This window comes from Miniopterus schreibersii, assembly GCF_964146895.1.
Source record: "Miniopterus schreibersii genome assembly, chromosome: 2".
Lineage (NCBI taxonomy): Eukaryota > Metazoa > Chordata > Mammalia > Chiroptera > Miniopteridae > Miniopterus > Miniopterus schreibersii.
Window position 1 is genome coordinate 152,006,643 of NC_138102.1, and position 20,291 is coordinate 152,026,933.

Consider the following 20,291-nt stretch of genomic DNA (forward strand, 5'->3'; position numbering starts at 1 on the left):
CTTCCTATAGTATACACAGAGCACTATACTAGGTGAGATGAGATGAAACAGGAAGCACGGCCCTTGTCTTTTCAATAAACGGTGCTTAATCACCTTGATATCCACATGAGACAAAACATGATTCTTGACCCCTAACTCACATCTTGCATGAAAACCAATTTCAGATGGATCATAGACCTAAATGTGAAAGGAGGAATAATAAAGCTTCTAGAAATACTACAGGAAAGATCTTTAGGGCCTTCAGATAAGCAAAGGTTTTTTAAAAGAACACAGAAACCTAACTTTAAAGGAAAAAACTGAAATTGGACATCAGTATTCAGAGGACATTACTAAGTATAAAAAGGGAAGGCTTACAGGAGAAAAAAAATAGTGGTAACTCAAAATTTGGACGAAGGACTAGTTCCTGGAATATATGAAGAACTCCAATGAAAAGACAATCTAGTTTTTTTATAATGGGCAGAAGTCTTGATTGGGCACTCACCAAAGAAGATCTCTGATAAGCATAGAAAAATCATTAATCATCAGAGATGCACAAATTAAAATCACAAAATGATACCATGTGGCTAAAAGTTTTAAAACCCAATAGAAAGTACTAGCAAGTAGAACAACTAGAATAGTCACACACCAGAACCATTACGGAAAACCATTAGGCAACATATCCTAAAACTGAACATATATATACTCTGTGGCCCAATAATTCCACCAAAAGACATATACAATAATGTCCATAGCACCTTTCATCATGATAGTTGATGTCCATCAACGGTAAAATGAAAATAAAATACTATTCACACACACAAATATTACTGCTACAGTGTGTGATGAAGAGCCCACAAGCTTTGAGAAGAGATGACCTTGGACTTGAATTCCAGCTCTTCTATTTACCATGTAATGCTAAATATGTAGATATGAGCATTTAACCTCATTGAGTCTGCTTTCTCCATCTGAAAAATAGGGTCATTATCACCTCTCTTACAATATTATTCTAAGGCTTAGATAAAAGGTACATATAACACAAAGCACTGTGACTAATAGGTACTCAATAAACAGCAAGACTAGGATTTAGGAAATACAACTTATATCATTCGGGATCAATTATCATTCCCTTTTATACATAAACTCTCCTCCTGTAAAACAAAGGTAATGTTCCCCCTGACCGACCAAATAAATCTGTAGTATTTCTGAGTTGCCAACTCAATCATCACTGAAATGAAACTATACAAGAACTGGGTCACGGCCTTTTATTCTTCAGCTACTTTATGAACTCCATATGCAATTGCAGCTGTCAGCTCTCATGCCAGATCAAATGAACTGGAAAGATTAAACAAATGGGCAGGAGAAATGCCAAAACGTGTGTAACTGCTGGACAGGAATCCAATTGGTTCAGTTACAAAGTCGATCCTCAGAACACTATGTGCACTGTATACACGCTCTGAAGAGCAGCATATGCAGTGTGGGACGCCTGAAAGACAGAAGAAAGGAAACGGCGCAAAAAACCCCTAGTGCTACTGCAGTTTTCAGCCAAATTCTGCATCTCCTTTAGTTTTATACATAAATCTATTCATACTTGTCATTAGAGAATAGAACAACATATAGGTCCTATAAGAAGTCCCACTTTGACTTCTTTTAATGTAAATAGTAATGTATTTAGTAGCAACCAGATCCTAAATTTTAGGAAAAATGATTACTTCTAAATGTAACACATTTTCTATAAAACTTTACTCAATTACAAAGAAAAGTGAGGATATTAACTAGTACTACCATCTAAACTAGCAAAGGAAGGACAGAGGCAGGGCAAAGAAAAAATAAATCCCCTGACATTTTGAAATAAAATTTTATGACCCAAAATAATTACTAAAGAATAAGGCCCCCAAGCTTCTATATTTTGATTACCTTAGCTATTTCTCCTTCATTAATTTTTTTTTAAATATATTTTTTTTAATTTCGGGGGGGGGAGAGAGAGAGGGACATCAATGAGACAGCAGAAGATTGATTGGCTGGGGATGGATTCCACAACCTGGGCATGTGCCCTGACTAGGAATCGAACCGGCGACCTCCTGGTGCATGGGACAACGACCAACCGACTGAGCCACACCAGCCGGGGTAAAATTTACCTTCATGCCTTTCAGTAGAACATGTGACCCAAAGTATACTCTAAACTCAGTTCCATTCATCCCACAAGAAAGTCAGTGCTCCATGTTGGGGCGAGTCTGTAACACAGGTGCTGTATATAGTGGGAATGAGGAACACCAAGCTTTTTCTTTCTTCTGTGACTAAATTAGTGGGAGAATCTCAGGCCATTTCTAACCTAGTAAAACAAAGGAAAACTTTGGCCAAGGCCTTGTGAATCTGTTTCTCAGGCACCAGTATTTTCATAGCCCATGCTGGATTTACCTGGCATGCATGGATCTAGTTTTCCATTCACATGAGCCTTTTGACATAGGAGAACCTGCTTTAGGGAAGTCCTCCTGGAATTTTCCTCAATGATCTATTTTAAAAAGTTCTATAATATGTATAAATGCATAACCCATGGACACACACAGTACTGTGGTGGAGGCCTGGGGCGGGGGGTGGGTATGGGGTGGAGTGGATCAATGGGGGGAAAAGGGGAACATCTGTAATTCTTTCAACAATTAAAAAAAGAAAAGTAAACATCCATAAAAAGAAAAGTTCCATAGATCCCACTTCAGTTTGTCTCTATGAAGAAAGTAAAGTAATTCACATTTTAAAAACCTAGTACATAGGTATCTGCCACACAGAAGTAAAAGTGTTTTTAAAAGTGTTGTTAAAAAGAAGTAAAAGTGTTTTTAACAGGTTTGCTAAAAAATCGTAATGCAATGTTTGTCTTTAAAAATCTAAGGTTAGGCTGTTAATCTCTAAAATCAAGAATAAAGTACAATGGGATATTTTTCTTCCCCCAGGCACTTTGCAAAATAGGTTTAAAAATTGGGGGTGGATCATGACAATACCACTGCTGCAGCCCACAGGGTCAGAGGAGCATGAGGTGCAGCCAGGAGAAGGCCACTGGGGCCAGGTCCCCATCCCTCACTCTGGATCCCACTCGGAGGCTTACTCCTACTCCTGCCTGGGTCCAGGCCATCCACAGCGAAGCTCCAGAACCTACTTGCAGTCTCCAGGAACCTATTGGCAATCTCCAAGAATATTATAATAATCTATGCATGGAAAAGTCCCAGAAAATTAATCCTTTTGTATTGCATATACTCCAAGGAGTAGATGAAGAAATTGAAAAGGGATTGGAAGGGATCACATTAAACACTGCTGGTAACAATCACTCAATGCCAGTGGAAAGAGTAACATGAAGATTTTTGGATTCTTTCCAGAATTTTAGAGAAGAATCCATGTATTAATGGTTTGGATGTTAGCTATCACCTCATAAGTAATGTTGGTGCACACTAAGCTGCAAAACTGCATCAGAAACAATACAATCTCATTTACTTAAACCTTATGTTTTATGATATTGAGCAAAAGAGGAGAACTGATTGCTAAAGCACTACATAAGAATACAACTCTGAAATGCATAAGAATGACTGGAAACGAGATTGAAAATAAAGTTGGAAAATTTTTTGCTGCAGTGCTACAAATTGATTCATCCTTAAAGAAGTTAGATCTGGGCAACTGTGACCTGGGAATGCAAATCGTGATAGCATTTGCTACAGTCCTAACTCAAAACCAATCAATTACAGGAATAAACCTAAATCGACCTACACTGTTTGGTGAACAGGAAGAATCCACAGCTCATCTAGGCCACATGTGAAAAGAAAATCCCTGCCTTGCTCAACGACACAAGTAAGCAGGGTATAAGAAATTGTGGTCTAAAACAGTTACGTGATGCACTGTATCTGAACAAAAGCCTGTGCTACCTTGATGTCGGCTGCAATAAAATAAATCCTGATGGAATGGTGATTTTTTGGCTGATGTACAAAAATGCAATACTACCCTGGAAGCAACTTTGTTTTAACAGAATAGAAAATGCAGGAGCAGAGAATCTCAGTGAAACTTGTTTCACATGACAGGAGTCTTAAAAGCGTTGTCATTAGTCAGCAGCAACATAGAGGGAGAAGGACTTGTTGCACCTTCACAGTCAATGAAAACAAATCCCACACTCTCTAATATCTACATTGGGAAACAAATTTGATGAGGCTACATGTGTGGTCTATTCAGGCTTCATTCGAATGGGCTTTCTAAAGCCAGACAATACAGGTGTGGAGCCATTTGTGTTGGATGGACAGATGTATCGTGCATAAGTCGGCTATGGCCTTAAAAAAACCAGTAGGTCAACAGCGATGAAAATCAAGCTCTAAAATAATTTTCACACGTGTCTTATGTTCACAGGGATTAATATTTTATTGCCTATTAAATTTCTTTCATAAGAAGTTACTTTTGTCTAATGTGCAAAAGATATGAATATATTAAACTTTGTATAACTATCCATTAAAAATAAAATGGTGGTGTTCTCATAGTTACTGATAATCCAAAATCTTGAAAAAGTTTAAATATCTAATAGAGGACATGTTAACTAAAATAAAGCACTACTTTGAATATCATACATCTATTAAATTTTTAGTAACATGAAATAATTTAATGTTATGTGGGAGAAAGAAAGCATGATTTAAAAAAACACACCCATGTACAATATAACCACAACTTTCAAAACAACAGATACAAAGAGAAAAAACTCATCAAAATGTTGCCAGTAGTCATAACTGGATGTTTAGTTTCCTTCTCCTTAATATCCAACAAAAATTTGTTTAAAAATGTTTTTTTGAACAAAGACATTCACCTGAAGTGGTTTTTCAGTTAAGTAAAGCCCACAAGAAGATTAAGGGCACAATGATAAAAGGATCTAGTCAAGTCAACCAGACTTCATATTCCAATTTCAAGAAATCCTTATTTGTGCATTACCAAGGTACCTTGCTAATGTTTTAGAAGTAGAGGGAATTCTATTCCTGAATAATTAATTGGTGATCAAGAGAATATTAAGTGCACAAATAAGTTCTAAAAAACTGGCTGAAGTATAGCTCTTATACATTAGAAACAGGAAAAAGAAAGAAAAATAGAAATTAGAAGTACGAGGAGAGAGGTTGTAATAAAGAATCTCACATAAGAAAGGGCAACAGTGATTGTGTACTTTAAGCATAGCTCACTTTCTCTACTGTCAGGAAACAGTGCTGAGCAATGAATCCACAGGGAGAAATGCCATCGCCTCAAGTGATTGTGCGTGAACCATGAAACTAAGAAAAAGAACAGCTTTGTGCTAAAATCACAACATAAAACCATGCTAAACAAGAGCCATAATACTTTTTCAATAATGATACAAATTACTTATCATTTAGTAGTAAACAAAAAGCAAAAATACCAGTTACTTCACCTACTCATCATATACTTTGTATACTCAAAAGCTTCAAATGGTAACCTGAGAGATTTCACAAAATGAAAATTGCAAAAATAACGATACTCACAGCCCCCCATAAAGGATTCCTTTCACACAGCATCCAGCAGCGCCTTTTACTCTTCCAATTAATCATTATTTCCTGCTTGTGGAGGAATTATCTGGATGTATGATGTGTGAGTAAAATCTACAGGCATTCTCCATCAGACGCTCACACGACTGTTAGGCATGGTAAAGAACTAACTAATGGGAAGTGCACAGCTAGGTTTCATAACTTGATTTCTAGCAGTGATGTAGCCTCAAAGCACTACGCAAGCAATGCATTTCAAAATCCTGTGAAGGTATTTCAAAATGTCATGAGAAAGCGCTGGAATAATACTGTGGAGGAATGGGGCCAGCTACAGGTGACTGTATGGTAGTTACAGCCTTCCGATATACAACAAACTTTCCTTCAAAATTTGGTGTTAAAGGATGTTAGGACTTTTTTTTTCACGGTGATTAGATAGTCATAAGAAATACAGAACAGAACGATATTTAAGCTCTCCATTTCCCCAAAGCAAACGGGCTTCTATTTCCTTCCCAGATCACCTAGTCATCCCCAAATACTTCTTCATTAAAACATCAGGATTTTAAAGAAGGAAAGAAACCAATGAGCAAATAATCATCCCTGCCACATTTATAACAGAAAATTACTAAAGTCAATATTTTAGTTAATATAACATATAATATAGACTTCTCAAAACACCTAAAGGCTTGTCATCATGTGGACTGAATGTTTACATAGTGATTCAAGTTCTAACTTTCCTTTTATGTGATCTATAGATGCCGTAGTCACAAATCAGTCACAAACCTGGACTCATTTCAACTTAGCAATATCACTGCTTCCAACTACTGAGCTTCTGAAAGAGTAACAAACTGAAAATAGTAGGTTACCTTAAAGTACTTGAGGAAATTTTGATGGGTAAAATTAAATAAAGCCCTAGCTGGTTTGGCTCAGTGGTTAGAGCATCAGCCCGCAGACTGAAGGGTCTCGGGTTCAACTCCTGTCAAGGGCACATACCTCAGCTGCAGGTTCAATCCCTGGCCCCAGTTGGGGAGAGTGAGGGAGGCAACCACTCAATGTGTCTCCTTCACACTGACATTTCTCTCTCTCTGTCTCTACCCCTCACTTTCACTCTCTGTAAAAAAAAAAAAAAAAAAAAAAAAAATCAATGGAAAAAAATATTCTTGAGTAAGAATTAACAAACAATTTAATATAGCTTATGAACCAACAAGTGGAAACGTGGAAGAAACTACTTGGGGAAACACATACTAAAATCACAAAGTCTTAAAAATTCAGAAATGCTCCTATTGTATGGGTAAGAAAACTGAGGCCCAAAGTGTTAATAGAGCTTGTCTGGTGAGTCATCATTCTCATTACGTTTTCTGGACAACCACACCCAGTTACGGTATGGGACATTCCTTATTCCTTTGGCCCAGAGAGCTTTGTTGAGCCTGGTGTCAATGCCTATGTCTGGAGTTCCCATCTTCTTTACAGCAAATTTCCAGATCTCTCTGAGTGCCTGAGGGGCATGAGTCTTGAAACCCACTCCATGGGTACACTTGTGAATGCTGCTGGTGTTTTCTCTGCTCACTACCTCGCTGATGGCAGAGCAGCCCTTCTTCTCACCACCCTTCTTTATGGGAGCCATCATGCTGGGCCCAAGTTGTAAAAAAAAAAGGGGGGGGCATTATATTTCTAAATTAGCTCTTTCTTAGATATGCTGTCATCCAACATACTTTCACGGGGTGGTGATTTTGAGAGTGAGTAACCCACCTGCAACAATCACTTGCCGCCGATGAGTGTTACTATTGTAAGCTCTGAAAGCCGATCTCTATGAAGTGAACGGTATAGCCAGGACACATGGCATGTTCCTGTAACGTGGTGGTATCCAACGGAGGGCTGATGCTTCCAAACTTCGCTAATCCATGCTGCCATCCCAGACAGGGTCCTTGCAGTCAGAGTGGGTTTCGCGCCGGAAGTGTTGGTGTATACGCTCAGACACGAGTGATGGAGTCAAATGAGGATGTCAGCACTTTTGGTTCCTCTCTCTAGCTCAGAGAGCACAGCAGGAAACTTCAAACTGACCACATGCCAGTGAACGATTGGCTGAAACTAGAACTGCCCCACTCTGCTACAGTGCACCGGGGCTGGCAGGATCCTAACGAGCATGTTGGCTGTGCTTCTTAACCTCGGTTTTCAGTGTTGTAGCAGTTTAGTGGGCAAAGAAAACGAAAACGCATATGGAATAGTTTCTGATCATTTGACATATACATTGTAGATTTTTATATATCTTTATAATTAACCCTTTCTACTGTTCATTCAGATGTTGTGTGAATATAGCTGTAGAAACATGTTGTAGGGGTTGCACTAAAATAAAATTTCTCTCATAAGTATGTTGTTGTTTTTTTAGTTTTCTGCTTATATTTTGGTTTGCTAGATTTTATAAAAATATATTTATTCTTCTTGGCTTTAAATCAAGTGACTTTTTATCAATTTAGCCACACACTCGTGTTTAGCAATGTGTCTAAAAATAAATCTTCATAGAGAGTAAGCAAAGCTATTTATTTGCTGCCAACACCACCATCATTTTATTCTGTATCTCAATAAAATTAATATTATCATCTATAATTACAGCTGTACACTTATCATGTGCCCTTCTCATAAGAACCCTAACAAAACGGTGTTATTAGCTCCATTCAAATAGATGGTGAAACTGAGAAATGAAGTTAAATAACTTTCTCAGAGAGTAAATAGCAGAGTTGCAATTCAAACCCTGGACTTTTTAACTTCAACACCAGTTCTCCTAAATGGAAAAATGTCTGCCTATTCTCCCAAAGTTTTCTCAAATTTATTAACTTGGGATGCAGTAGGAAAAACGTTTACCCTGTATCTAAGTTTTCTTGTTTTTATCCCCCAAATTCAAAACCTAAAACTGGGAAACTTCCTCTTCTTACATCATACAACTCTTTTCATAACTAAATTCCTCAAAACTTTGTATTAAATCTACTTGCAAGCAAATAGTTTTCCACATAACCTAAAATAGTAGAATTATTTTAGAATAACTTAGAGTTCACCCAAGCAATAGCCCGTTTTATTTTAATTTGCTTATTGGTTATAAGAATGAAAAGAATAAATTTGTGACTTCCTCAAGGTCACTTAGAGCCAGAAATAGAACTCTGTTTCAAGGTCTGGTTGCTAAACCACGCTTCCTCTGCAATGGTAAACTGTTACTGGTCGACTGGTCACTAAGAAACAGAAAACAAGAAGAAAAAGTACGAGATACTTAAAATATTGTTCCTGCTGCTATCTCTTTCCCATTCTTGCCCATCCCCTCTATTTCGCCCATTTCCTATCATGCATGTTATATATTCAGTTATGGGAAGAAACTGCAATGGCCTTGGCAGATAAGAAGAAGAAAAACAACTTTATTCCTATTTCAAACATGAAACAAGTGTTTCATTTTCTTTTCTGATTAAAATAGGGGATATAGCCTCCAAACTTAAGATCCTTTTTAAAATTGTCTTGTTAAATTCACTTCTTCTATTAATTTTTTTCCCCACTGACTCCCAGAGAAAAAGGAAGGGAGAGCGAGAGAGAGAGAGAAACATCGACTGGGTGCCTCCCACACTCCACCTGACCAGGGATCGAACCCACAATCTTTCGGTGTATGGGACGAAGCTCCAACCAACTGAGCCACCCAGCTGGGGATTTCTATTTAAATTTTATTGGTATAAACAATTATCTTTTGATTTATAAACTTAAGGCTAAGAAATGTGTAGTTACCTGCACATACGGCATTTGGCATTGTAGAGCGGTTTGTCTAAACCAGCACTACCACTTTTTTTTTTTAATAGTATTTTCAGTGTTATTACAAATATGCACACACAACAAAGACAGTCATAAGTCATTTCCTGGCTTTACTTGCATTCAGTTCTTGCTCTTGAGCAGCTTTCTTTGCTTTTACCATCTTGACAAGGTCCTTATCGTCTCATGCAGCCCTTCTGTGTCCTGCCCATGTAGATCGCTTCTGCAATTTTTCCCCCCATCTTTCAGGTGTACTTACTGGTAAGTTTTCAAAGATTGTTCCAAAAGTTTGTGTTCTTCTGTTGTCCAAGGGGTGAAATCTGTGCATGGACCTTCAAATAGTTCTGAAGGTACTGCACTGTCTGCTTGAGGCACCACGCCTGTTCTCTTAAAAATTAATCAAAAGCTTTTTTGTTATGTTATTTTCTCAATGAGGGTCAAGTGTCTGAAGACTCTTTGCTTTCCTGATAACATCTCTGGCGGTTCTATTGACTCCAGAAGAAGAATGTATGTTCATGTAATTAGCAAGAACTCCCAATCTTGAATTTGTTGCAGCAGGGAAGGGGTTCACAGCTCTAATTAGCAACTGCAGATCATACTCTGACCAACTTTTACTGTCATTTCCACCTCCGCCAGTTGATTTCTTAGATGCTTGTCACATGGGAGCCTCGGATTCCTCTTTCTCTTTTCTAATTTGCTCAGTTCTTCCTTCCGTTTTTCCCAAGCAGCCTCTCCTACTTCTTCTGTAGATGATGTGATTGTTCCATTCAAACACTGCAAACTTGCTAGCTCAAGGTGATCACAAAGTTTTTCCACATCAGTCACTTTAATCCACTCTGCCTCATTGTCAGAAAAGTGATTCCAGGTCCTGCACGAGTTTTGAAGTTTTTTCCTTTCCTTTTTAATGGTGTTTTTTTTTTCTTTCTTTCCCCTGGATATGTTTTCCTTCTTTGCCAATAATGCCTGTTGTCTAACATCCCCTCCTTCTTTCTCTTTAGCTAATGGAGCAGCTTCTAACTCGCCTGTCATTGTTTTTCTTTAGCTTCTTGCTCTTTCCATTTCGCTTCTGCTTTTGCTTTCTTTTCTGTTTTGCTCACATAAAGGTTTTTAGTTTATTAACCCTCTCATGAATCCCCACAGATAAAGTCACTGAAGACTCTGCTCCTTCTGCTATCCAATCCCCAGCTCGCTTTTACCAGCACCAGCGCTGGCCATTGCAGTCCCCAGACTTTCTTCACCCTGTCCCTGTGCTCCTCTCTCTGTGTCCTTGAGGTCCTCTCATATAGGCCATGCCTTGTCAGTCTCTATTTTTCTTTGCAATAATCCAAGGGATCATAAATCATGCCAAGGCCCAGTGTCTTGCCACCACCCAAACGGGTTCTGAATCCAAACATAAAGATGACCTCTGCTGTGGTCTTTTACATGTTGGCTAGTTTTCCCCGAGTTTCTGTCTTGGGTACTATTGCCTTCCCAGGGTGAAGGACACCCGTGGCCATTGGTTTCCACTGAAGTAGTCCGCTGGTCATGAACCTCCTGGTGGGGACAGTTACTGTGTCGTTTGTGACGGCGGCCTCTGCTTCCTTCCCAGCCTTTTCTTCTCCTGTATTTTCTTACTCTCGGATCCCAGCTCTGCACGGCCGGCTGAGGTTCTCACTGTTTACTTCTTTCTCTCATTGTGTCCTTGTGGCTTTGTAATGCTTTTCAATCCCTGTCCTCTCATCACGACATTCTGCCTTTTCTTTTCCTTCTTCATCTAAATGAGAAAGTCCTTTCCAAAAATCAAAATCATACCAGAATAAAACGTATCTACACCATCAAATCAGGAATTCGTATCACCAAGTCCGGGACATTTTTAAAATCGGACCATCTGGAATTCCTTCCAAACACCTGGAAAGCACTTCGCAGGAACTGTCCTTTGCTTCGCTTTTAGAAGGAACCGAGTTGTCCAAGCACAGTACTTTGACTTGTCTCGGTGTAGCTTTGGACCTCCCATGGCCAAGTCTAAGTGCTACAACAATGATCCTGGTTCCTCTGGTGTTGGGATCAAGTGTTTTCAGCATGAGAAATTCTTATAACTGCAATTCTCCATCTTCTGACTCCTCTGATGACTCTTTCTTACCCTCCAGTTCCTGAAAAGAGGGAGATTTTCTGTTTCTCCTCTTAACAAAACCCTCTTTCCACAGGTTCAACTTGTGGAAATGTTGAGTTAGAGCATCATCCCAGTACACCAAGGTTGCAGGTTCGATTCCTGGTCAGGGCACATACAACAATCAACCAATGAATACATAAATGAGTGGAACGACAAATCATTGCTTCTCACCCTGCTTTCTTCCCTCTCTCTCTCTAAAAAAACACACAAAACACAATTAAAAACAGAGTTGAGGGGCTTCAATGCATTGCATGGAATAAACAGAGGTCAGCACGTGGGTGATGGCAGTGCCCTGGGCACTTGACAGCAGCAGCGGGATGGCTCCGGGGCCAGCCCCACAGCCGTAGCGGTTCTCCGCCAGGCTGAGGGCACTTAGCGTCCCCTCCAGCTCTAGCAGTACCCACAACTCACCTTTCTATAGTGAGGGAAATGCTCTATATTTATGCTATATAATAAGGTAACCACATGAGCACTTGAAACATGGCTTGTGTGACCAAGGAATGGAAAATACTTTTATTTTATTTAAATTTAGAAGCACCTGTGGCTAGTGGACAGCACAGACTGAAGTCTGGGTATATCTTTTATTTTAAAAACTTTTTATGTTAGGACAGACTCACAGGAAGTTGCAAAAAAAGTACAGAGAGGTCCAGTTTCTCATGTTTTTTCATAGTATATAACTATAGTACAGTATCAAAACCAGAAAACTGACACAGGTACAATGTGTGTTTAGGTTTGTGCCATTTTTTTCACTTGTACAGAGTTGTGTAACCACCACCGCAATCAAGATACTCAACAATTGCCTGGCTGGGCGTGGCTCAGTGGTTGGGCATAGACCTAGGATCCAGGCAATTGAGGTTCGATTCCAGGTCATGGCACACACCCAGGTTGCGGGCTCGATCCCCAGTCGGGGATGCGCAGGAGGCGGCTGATTGGTGACTCTCTCATCATTGAGGTTTCAACTCTCTCTCTCTCCCTCTCCCTTCCTCTCTGTGAAATCAATAAAGATATATATATATATATTTAAAAAGATACTCAACAATTCCATTACCACAAAGAACTCCTTGTGCTACCCCTTTATAGTCATACCCAGCACCCTTCTCCCCACCATCCCAAGCCTCTGCAGCCACTAATTTGTTCTCTATTTCTATCATGTCGTCACCTACAGATGCTATATATAAGTGGAATCACACAGTATGTGACTTTTTGAGATTGGCTTTTTTCACTCAGCATAATGCCCTTGAGAACCATTAAAGTTCTTGGCGTGCATCAATAACGTGGCTCCTGCCCGGCCAGGCGTGGCTCAGCGGTTGAGCGTCGACCTAGGATCCAGGTGATCGGGGTTCGATTCCAGGCCAGGGCACATGCCTGGGTTGTGGGCTCGATCAATGACTCTCTCATCATTGATGTTTCTGTCTCTCTCTCTCTCTCCCTCTCCTTTCCTCTCTCTGAAATCAATAAAGATATATTTAAAATAAAATAACGTGGCTCCTTTTTATGACCGTGTGGAATTCCATAGTGTGGATGTGCCACAGTTAAGTTTTATCCATTACGTTAAAGGAACATTAGGTTGTTCACAGTTTCTGAATTTTACAAATAAAACTTCTATGACCATTTTCGCACAGGTGTGGATCCCATCTCTCTGGGATAAAGGCTCCGAAGTGCAACTGTTAGGTTGTGTGATGAGTGTCCACATACGCTTATTTTCATCTGTCGTCTGTGTATCCTTCTTGGTGAAATGCGTCTTCATGTTGTTTGCCCATTTTCTAATTAGGTTGAGTTTTTAACTTCTGAGAGTTATTTATACATTCTAGATAGAATACTTGGTCAAATATAAGGTTTCCAAATATTTGTTCCAGTTTATAGCTTATCTTTTCACCCTTTTAACACTCTTTCACAAGTCAAAAGTTTTAAATTTTAATGAAATCCTATTCATCAATTTTTTTCTTTTATGGTTCATGCTTTTGGTGTCATGGCTAAGAACTTTTTGCCTGAAGATTTTCTCCTGTTTTCTTTTGAAAGTTTTACAGTTTATGTTTTACATTTAAATTGATTATCTATTTTCAGTTATTTTATGTATATAGTCTAAGGTTTAAGTTGAGGTTCTTTTTTTTGTGTCTATAGATATTCAATTGCTCTAGCACCATTTGTTGAAAAGAAAAACTGTATTAATTTTGCACCTTTGTCAAAAATCAATTGGTTGTACTTGTGTGGAGCTACTTGTGGGTTCTCTATTCTGTTGCATTTATCTATTTGTATATCCCTCTGGCAATAGCATAGTCTTGATTACTGTAACTACATAATGTCTTAAAATTGGGTAGTGTGATTTTCCTCACATTACCCTTCTTTCTCAAAACTGTTTTAGCTAGTCTAGTTACTTCGTCTATATAAATTTTAGAATAATCTATCTATACCTACAAAACTTGTACTAGAATTTTGATAGGAATTGTATGAGAACTATATATCTTGGGAGAACTGTCATTTTTATTATATTGAGTTTTCCAATCCATGAACACAGTATTTCTCTCCATTTATTTAGATCTTTGATTACTTTCATCAGTACTTTGTAATTTTCCTGGGTATGCCTTTTAAAAGCAACACAAGTAATAAACTAGAAATAGCTTATAAATGCTACCAAAATAAAAGGTGATAGTCCAAACAAATTTTGAAAGTCAAAATTATCTTAATTAACTAAAGTTAAAGATAAAAAATAACACAAACCCAAATAAGGGACAAATAAGCAGATTTTTCTGAAAGTCAGGCTTTACATAATTTACAAAGAAATGAAAGGGCACCACAGGGAATTTTGCAATTAAAACAGTATGCAGATTGGAGGTATAAAGAGGATAGAGTATCTTCCAATTTTATGCAGCACTGTTTTCCTCCACTTTTTGGATTATTTACTCTCTGTATCAAGTCTGTTCATTACAGGTGCAATAACAGCACAAGATGAGGGCTGTAAATTATATAATTTCAAAGGTCCCTTTCAAGTCTTATTTTATAAATGATGTTTCTATTTATTTTTTTTAAATATGTCTTTATTGATTTCAGAGAGAGGAAGGGAGAGGGAGAGAGAGAGATAGAAACATCAATGATGAGTCACTGATTGGCTGCCTCCTGCACGCCCCCTGCTGGGGATCGAGCCCACAACCCGGGCATGTGCCCTGACCGGGAATTGAAACTCAATCTCCTGGATCATAAGTCGATGCTCAACTGCTAAGCCACGCCGGCTGGGCAATAAATGATATTTTAAAGAGTAAGTGGTAGAAAATAATGCCTTATGAGTTTTGCTGCTTAGATATCTACAAAAGGAAGGTCAGTGGAAAAAAAATTCTGTTGAATAGCAAATGTATTAACTTTTTGGACAATTTACTACAGCTATGGGGGAAAGTGGGATAGGAGACAATCAAAGGGATTAAAATTATTTAGCACAGAAATAAGAATTCTGTGAAAATACCTGGGAGATAATCAGGAGGTTATGTACCGACCCAAGGGAAATAAAGTACAATTTTAAAATATATCCAAGAACACATTCGTAACAGTTGGAGCTCAAAATAGTGAGAATGCAGTAGGTTCTATAAACCCTGAAATAAGGAAGGTTCTATTAATGATGAGTGAAGTACAGCTGTGAAGGCCTGAGAGGACCCAAATCACTCACATATCCCCCCAACATTTTACAAGTGTATAACCCAAGCCTTCGGAAAACCATGCCCGGCTTTCAAATATGACTGAGAAAGAGGAACATGAAGACTGGAGACTGAGGGGAAAACAACAGTGACCGTTTCCTGTTCATCCCTGTGTCTCCCAGAATGCTTACCCGGTTCACACACAATACTCGCTTGGTAGATTGCTGAGGACATGCTGAGGCTATCCCAAAGCAAATGGAATTATAATTTGTGGAGAGACAAAAGAAGATAATTTCTGAAAACCAAGAGCGTGGACATCGCTTTCAGAACTATTGATAAAGACATCACGCCAGGGAAGTTTGACAAAGCACAGAGACAGTCAAGAAGCAGGAAGGATTTCTCATTCAGGGTCAAACACACATATCATAATCACCTCCTTCGCATTACCCGTAACCTCACTGCTAAATATGTTCCACTGCCAGACGTGGCAGGGTGTGAGTAGGGTATGAGCCGGAGAATGAAGAAGAGAGAGAGAGAGAAGGGGGAAGTGCATTATTAGTCACACTTGGCCAACTGCTCGGATGTGAGAGAGCAAAACTAAAAGCAAGTAAGAAAACGAGTGTTGCCCCCAACACATTTTTACAATCAAATGAAAGAAAAATATTCAAATTGCCTCAATACTAAATAGTTTATTGGTGCCACATGATAATGTATAACCAAACCCAAAAGCATGAAACAAAAGCTAAAAACAGGAACTAAAGTTAAAGGTCAAAGATTCACGATCCTACGAACCTTAAAGCTACAGGATGTATTTAAACTCCATTGAATCACGGCTGTACTACAGCATTAACTTGATTTTTAAAATAGAGCATCAAATCGGGCAGGGAAAAATGTACTAATATAAGTGCTTAATAAATTCAGGAAGTCATTTACTAGTCTGTATGAGCTAACCTAACAGAGGATTCAAGTGAGTAAGCAGAAATAGAAGCAACTCCTGCTGCCACCTGTTTTGCCCTCTCTTGCCAATCTAGAAACAGCTGCACATGAACGCTCCAAATGACAGAAAACCTTGGGATTCTTTGACCCCATTATCACTCTCTGCCTTTACCACAATCATCTCTACAACGCACCGAGTCTGCCTTTCATTGTTCACAACTTTTAAACAGCATTTAGTCCGCATTTTAAGAAAGGGAGTCTTTGGAAGGGGACTATTTCTCTGCATTTGGTAATATACAGTATAAGGGAAATTTACTAAAAATAAACAGTTCAGTGTTAAGACCAAATAAGATACATAAATGCATTCAGATGTCCCCGTCACATACAAATCTTGACACAACCAAAGGTGAGGAAGAGTATTATTCTGCTGATGAGGAACTTTAAAATTTAATTCTACCAAAAAAAAGAAAAATGACTTCTGTCCACTAGTGAAATATAACATTTAAAATTTCCACAGATATTGAGAGGCTCTGTCTATGTAAATGTTTTCTTTTAAACTTTCTGCCAGAGCTTGAACCTTTCTTACTGTGATGAACAAATAAAATTACTTTTCACCAACTCCTAACTTTAGCCAAGAGTGCCTTTTCATGATTAAAAACAAACAAACAAACAAAAATCCTTAACAGATTAGAGAGGGTTAATGACAGCCACAAATTCTTCGTCACTGCTCCCAAGAGGTATCCGGGCTGGACCTATGACTGTTTGTCTAACAGCAAAGGGCAGAAATGACATTGCACCAGTTCTGGACTAAATCTTTCAGGGGCCTGGCAACTTCTGCTTCCTCCACTTTGGAATCTAGGAGCCATACTGTGAGAAAGTTCAAGCAGCCACATGCATGAGGAGAATCCAGGCCCCAGCTGACAACTTCAGCTAAAATCCCAGCGGACGGATAGCAGGTACCAACTTGCCAGCCACCCAAGTGAGCTATCTTGGAAAGAAATCCTAGAGCCCTAGTCGAACTGTCCCAGCTGACAACATGCAGACCAGAGATGAGCCATCCTTATAAAACCTGGCCAAATCCTAAAATTGTGAGCAAGAAGATAAATGTTTTCTTAAGCCAGAAAATTTGGGGGTGATTTGCTATACAGCAATAGATAACTGAAACCAAAATTTGGCACCAGAATTGGGGTGTCACAAAAACCTAAAATATGTACTGGTTTTGGATCCAGGTGGTGGGCAGAAGAGGCTGAATCTGGAGAATGCTGTTAATAAAGATTTGAAAAAGTAAAGGAATGTTTTTGGTGGCTGAAGAAAGGGAACCAGCATTACATACTGGCTGAATACTTAGCACGCCCACTGCATGCAGTAATGTGGAAGGTAGAACGTTACCCAATGAACTCATGAATCTGACTAAAGAGAATTCCAGGAAGAATGCTAAAAGTACCGACTGGCTTTTTAAAAGCTGCCTATGATAAAGTACAGGAGTAGTGAGATGAGCTAAAAAGAAACCGTTTTGTTCCTTTCCAAGCAGAATATAGAGGAAATAAATACAAAGGAGTCAGACTTAATGGAATAAAAAATAAAACTATTCCTTATTTCAGCATCTTAGCAAAAGACGCACAAAGTAAATAGCTCAGGGTAAAGATCAAATCCTATGGCCTCGAGGATGTGGTTGTACAATGGTTTGATGAGCCTCATAAAGATCTGAGGTGGTTCCTCATAGACTCTTTCCATCTAGACCAGTGGTTCTAAAACTTCGTGTGTGACAGATGCAGCTAGTGTGGGGGAGGGGACGGAGATGGGGGTGGGAGGGTGTTGCTGAAACCCAGATTGCTGGGCTGGATCCTCCCAGTTTAATTCAGCAGATCTAAAATGGGGTCTGAACACTGCAGTCAATTCCCAGGTGATGCTAATGCCACTGACACAAATACCACACTTTGCGAATCAGAGGTAGACCAAAAGGCTTGAAAGAATTTTAAGGGTGCATCTTAAGGACCATCTCTACCAGACACTAGAGCTTCTAAGAATCTTTTTTTTTTTTTTTTTTAAATATATCTTCATTGATTTCAGAGAGAGGAAAGGAGAGGGAGAGAGAGAGACAGAAACATCAATGATGAGCGAGTCATTGATCGAGCCCGCAACCAGGGCATGTGCGCTGACCGGGAATCGAACCCTGATTGCCTGGATCCTAGGTCGACGCTCAACCCCTGAGCCACGCCCGGCCGGGTGAGCTTCTAAGAATCTTAAAGGTATTTTCACACAACACTCTGATTTAAAGGCAGTTCTGCCCGGCTGGGCGTTGCTCAGCGCTTGAGCATCGACCTAGGATCCAGGCGATCGGGGTTCGATTCCCGGTCAGGGCACATGCCCGGGTTGCGGGCTCGATCAATGACTCTCTCATCATTGGCGTTTCTATCTCTCTCTCTCTTCTTTCCTCTCTCTGAAGTCAATAAAGATATATTAAAAAAAATAAATAAAATAAAAAATAAAGACAGTTCTTCTTTGAGCCCTGTCTCAAAGAGATTTGTGGAAATAAATGATTTTTACCTAATGCTGTGAACCCTGAGAGATACGTGGGTAATCTCACAAAGACTCTGAGAAATGTTATCAGTGGAAGCATTATCAGTCTGGACTGAAAAGACAGAAAGAGTTCAAAATAAAATATATCAGGGCTTTATTCAGACAGAAAGAGGCTGCAAACATGAACCATTTCTTGTGAAAAAGTACAAAGATTCAGAAAACACAGCCCAGAGCCTAGAGGGTGGAGATAAGAGCCATGTAGAGCCACCCGACTTATAAACCGGCCCCTAAACAAGGAACCACTGACATACACCTGGCTGAATTTTAGAACTGCTATGGATCAGGGACTAGTATGTGCCTCCCAAGTCTCCCCCTTCTGTCCTTTTTTAAATTCATATACCATACAATTCATCCCAAGTTTGCAATTCAAAGATTTTTAGTATATTCACAGATACACACAACCAATGAATTTTAGAACATTTTTATCACCTCAAAAAGAAATCTGTACACTTTAGTTATCATTCATACCCCCCACCATTTATCCACGCCGCCACCACCCACCCCCAGCCCTTATAAATCACTGACCTACTTTCTGTCTCTATAGATTTGCCTATTCTGAGTATAAATGGAATCATATAAGATGTGGCCTTTTGTGACTGGCTTATTTCACTTACCATATTTTGAAGATTTATCCATTCTGTAGTATGTATTAGTTCTTCATTCCATGTATAGATATCCTAAATATTATTTATCCATTCTTCAGCTGATGAGTGTCACTATGATCATGCATGTACAAGTTTTGTATGGAAATACGTTTTCCAGCCTCGTCTGCCCCTTGACCTGATTTAGATGACGAGATCCTGAACTAAGCTGATGTAGCAATGGAGTGCGATTGTGAAGGTCTTGTGTGTGAGTTAGCCTAGTCTGCACGTGTGAGGGGCCAGAGAGCACACCCTGGTAAACTGTTATTTTGGTGATCACCTCCAAAGAACTACACTTCGGATTCATGTCTTTGTATAGTGCCTTCTCACACTGACACGGGGTGGGCACATTACTGCTTAGACCATTAAAATACGGCAGAAATGATGCAGTGCCAATTCTGGCCTTAGCCCTTAATTGGATGGGCAGCATCCACTTCTTCCCCTCTGGAACCCACAAGGCAGCCCAAGCAGCCACTGGGTCCCAGCTGAGCTCTCCAAGCCTCAGGGGACAACAGCCGTTCCAGCACCCAGTCAATACCACGCGAAACGGAACCTCCTGGTCAACCCACTGAATCTGGGGTTACAAACTGCTGTTTTAAGCTATTAAATTTTGGAATGGTTTAATAAAAAAACAAAACACAGGCCCCTCTTGGTATATTCTGAACTTCAATTTTCTCTAGTTATGATAAGCTAGTTAGTTATGACGAAATGTAATGTGGAATAAACATATTTTTCTGCCAAAAATTTATTGCATTATACCTATGATCAATTTAACAATCATTTAAGCAAATGAAATATACTTTCTAAAGAGTCTATCTTAGAAACAGATCTTGGAGTCAAAAATAATGACAGAACTTAAGAGTTTTCGCCCTAGCCAGTGTGGCTCAGCTGGCCGGAGTGCTGTCACATACACCAGAGTGTTGCGGGTTCGGTTACTGGTCAGGGCACATACCTATGTTGCGGCTCCGTCCCAGGTTGAGGGGGTGTATGGGAGGCAACCAATCGATGTTTATCTTTCTCTCTCTCCCCTCCTCTCTCTCCCTTCTCTCTTAAAAAAAAAAAAAAAAAGCTTAAGAGTTTTCACTAGAAAGCAATGAGCAGGTCC

At 39.3% G+C, this 20,291-nt stretch overlaps 1 protein-coding gene and 2 pseudogenes across 3 annotated transcripts in view; 1 reads left to right on the plus strand and 2 right to left on the minus strand.

The window, feature by feature from the left end:
• Positions 1-20,291, minus strand: part of FGD4 (FYVE, RhoGEF and PH domain containing 4) — a 183,642-nt gene that overhangs the window by 113,064 nt on the left and 50,287 nt on the right. The window lies entirely within an intron of this gene.
• On the plus strand, positions 3,144-4,265 carry LOC308553593 (leucine-rich repeat-containing protein 34 pseudogene; annotated as a pseudogene). The gene has a single exon. The product of its transcript is annotated as a leucine-rich repeat-containing protein 34 pseudogene (transcript).
• Positions 7,925-12,557, minus strand: LOC308553594 (dnaJ homolog subfamily C member 2 pseudogene; annotated as a pseudogene). The gene is made up of 2 exons: positions 12,455-12,557; positions 7,925-10,341 (listed from the first exon to the last, which is right to left on the minus strand). The product of its transcript is annotated as a dnaJ homolog subfamily C member 2 pseudogene (transcript).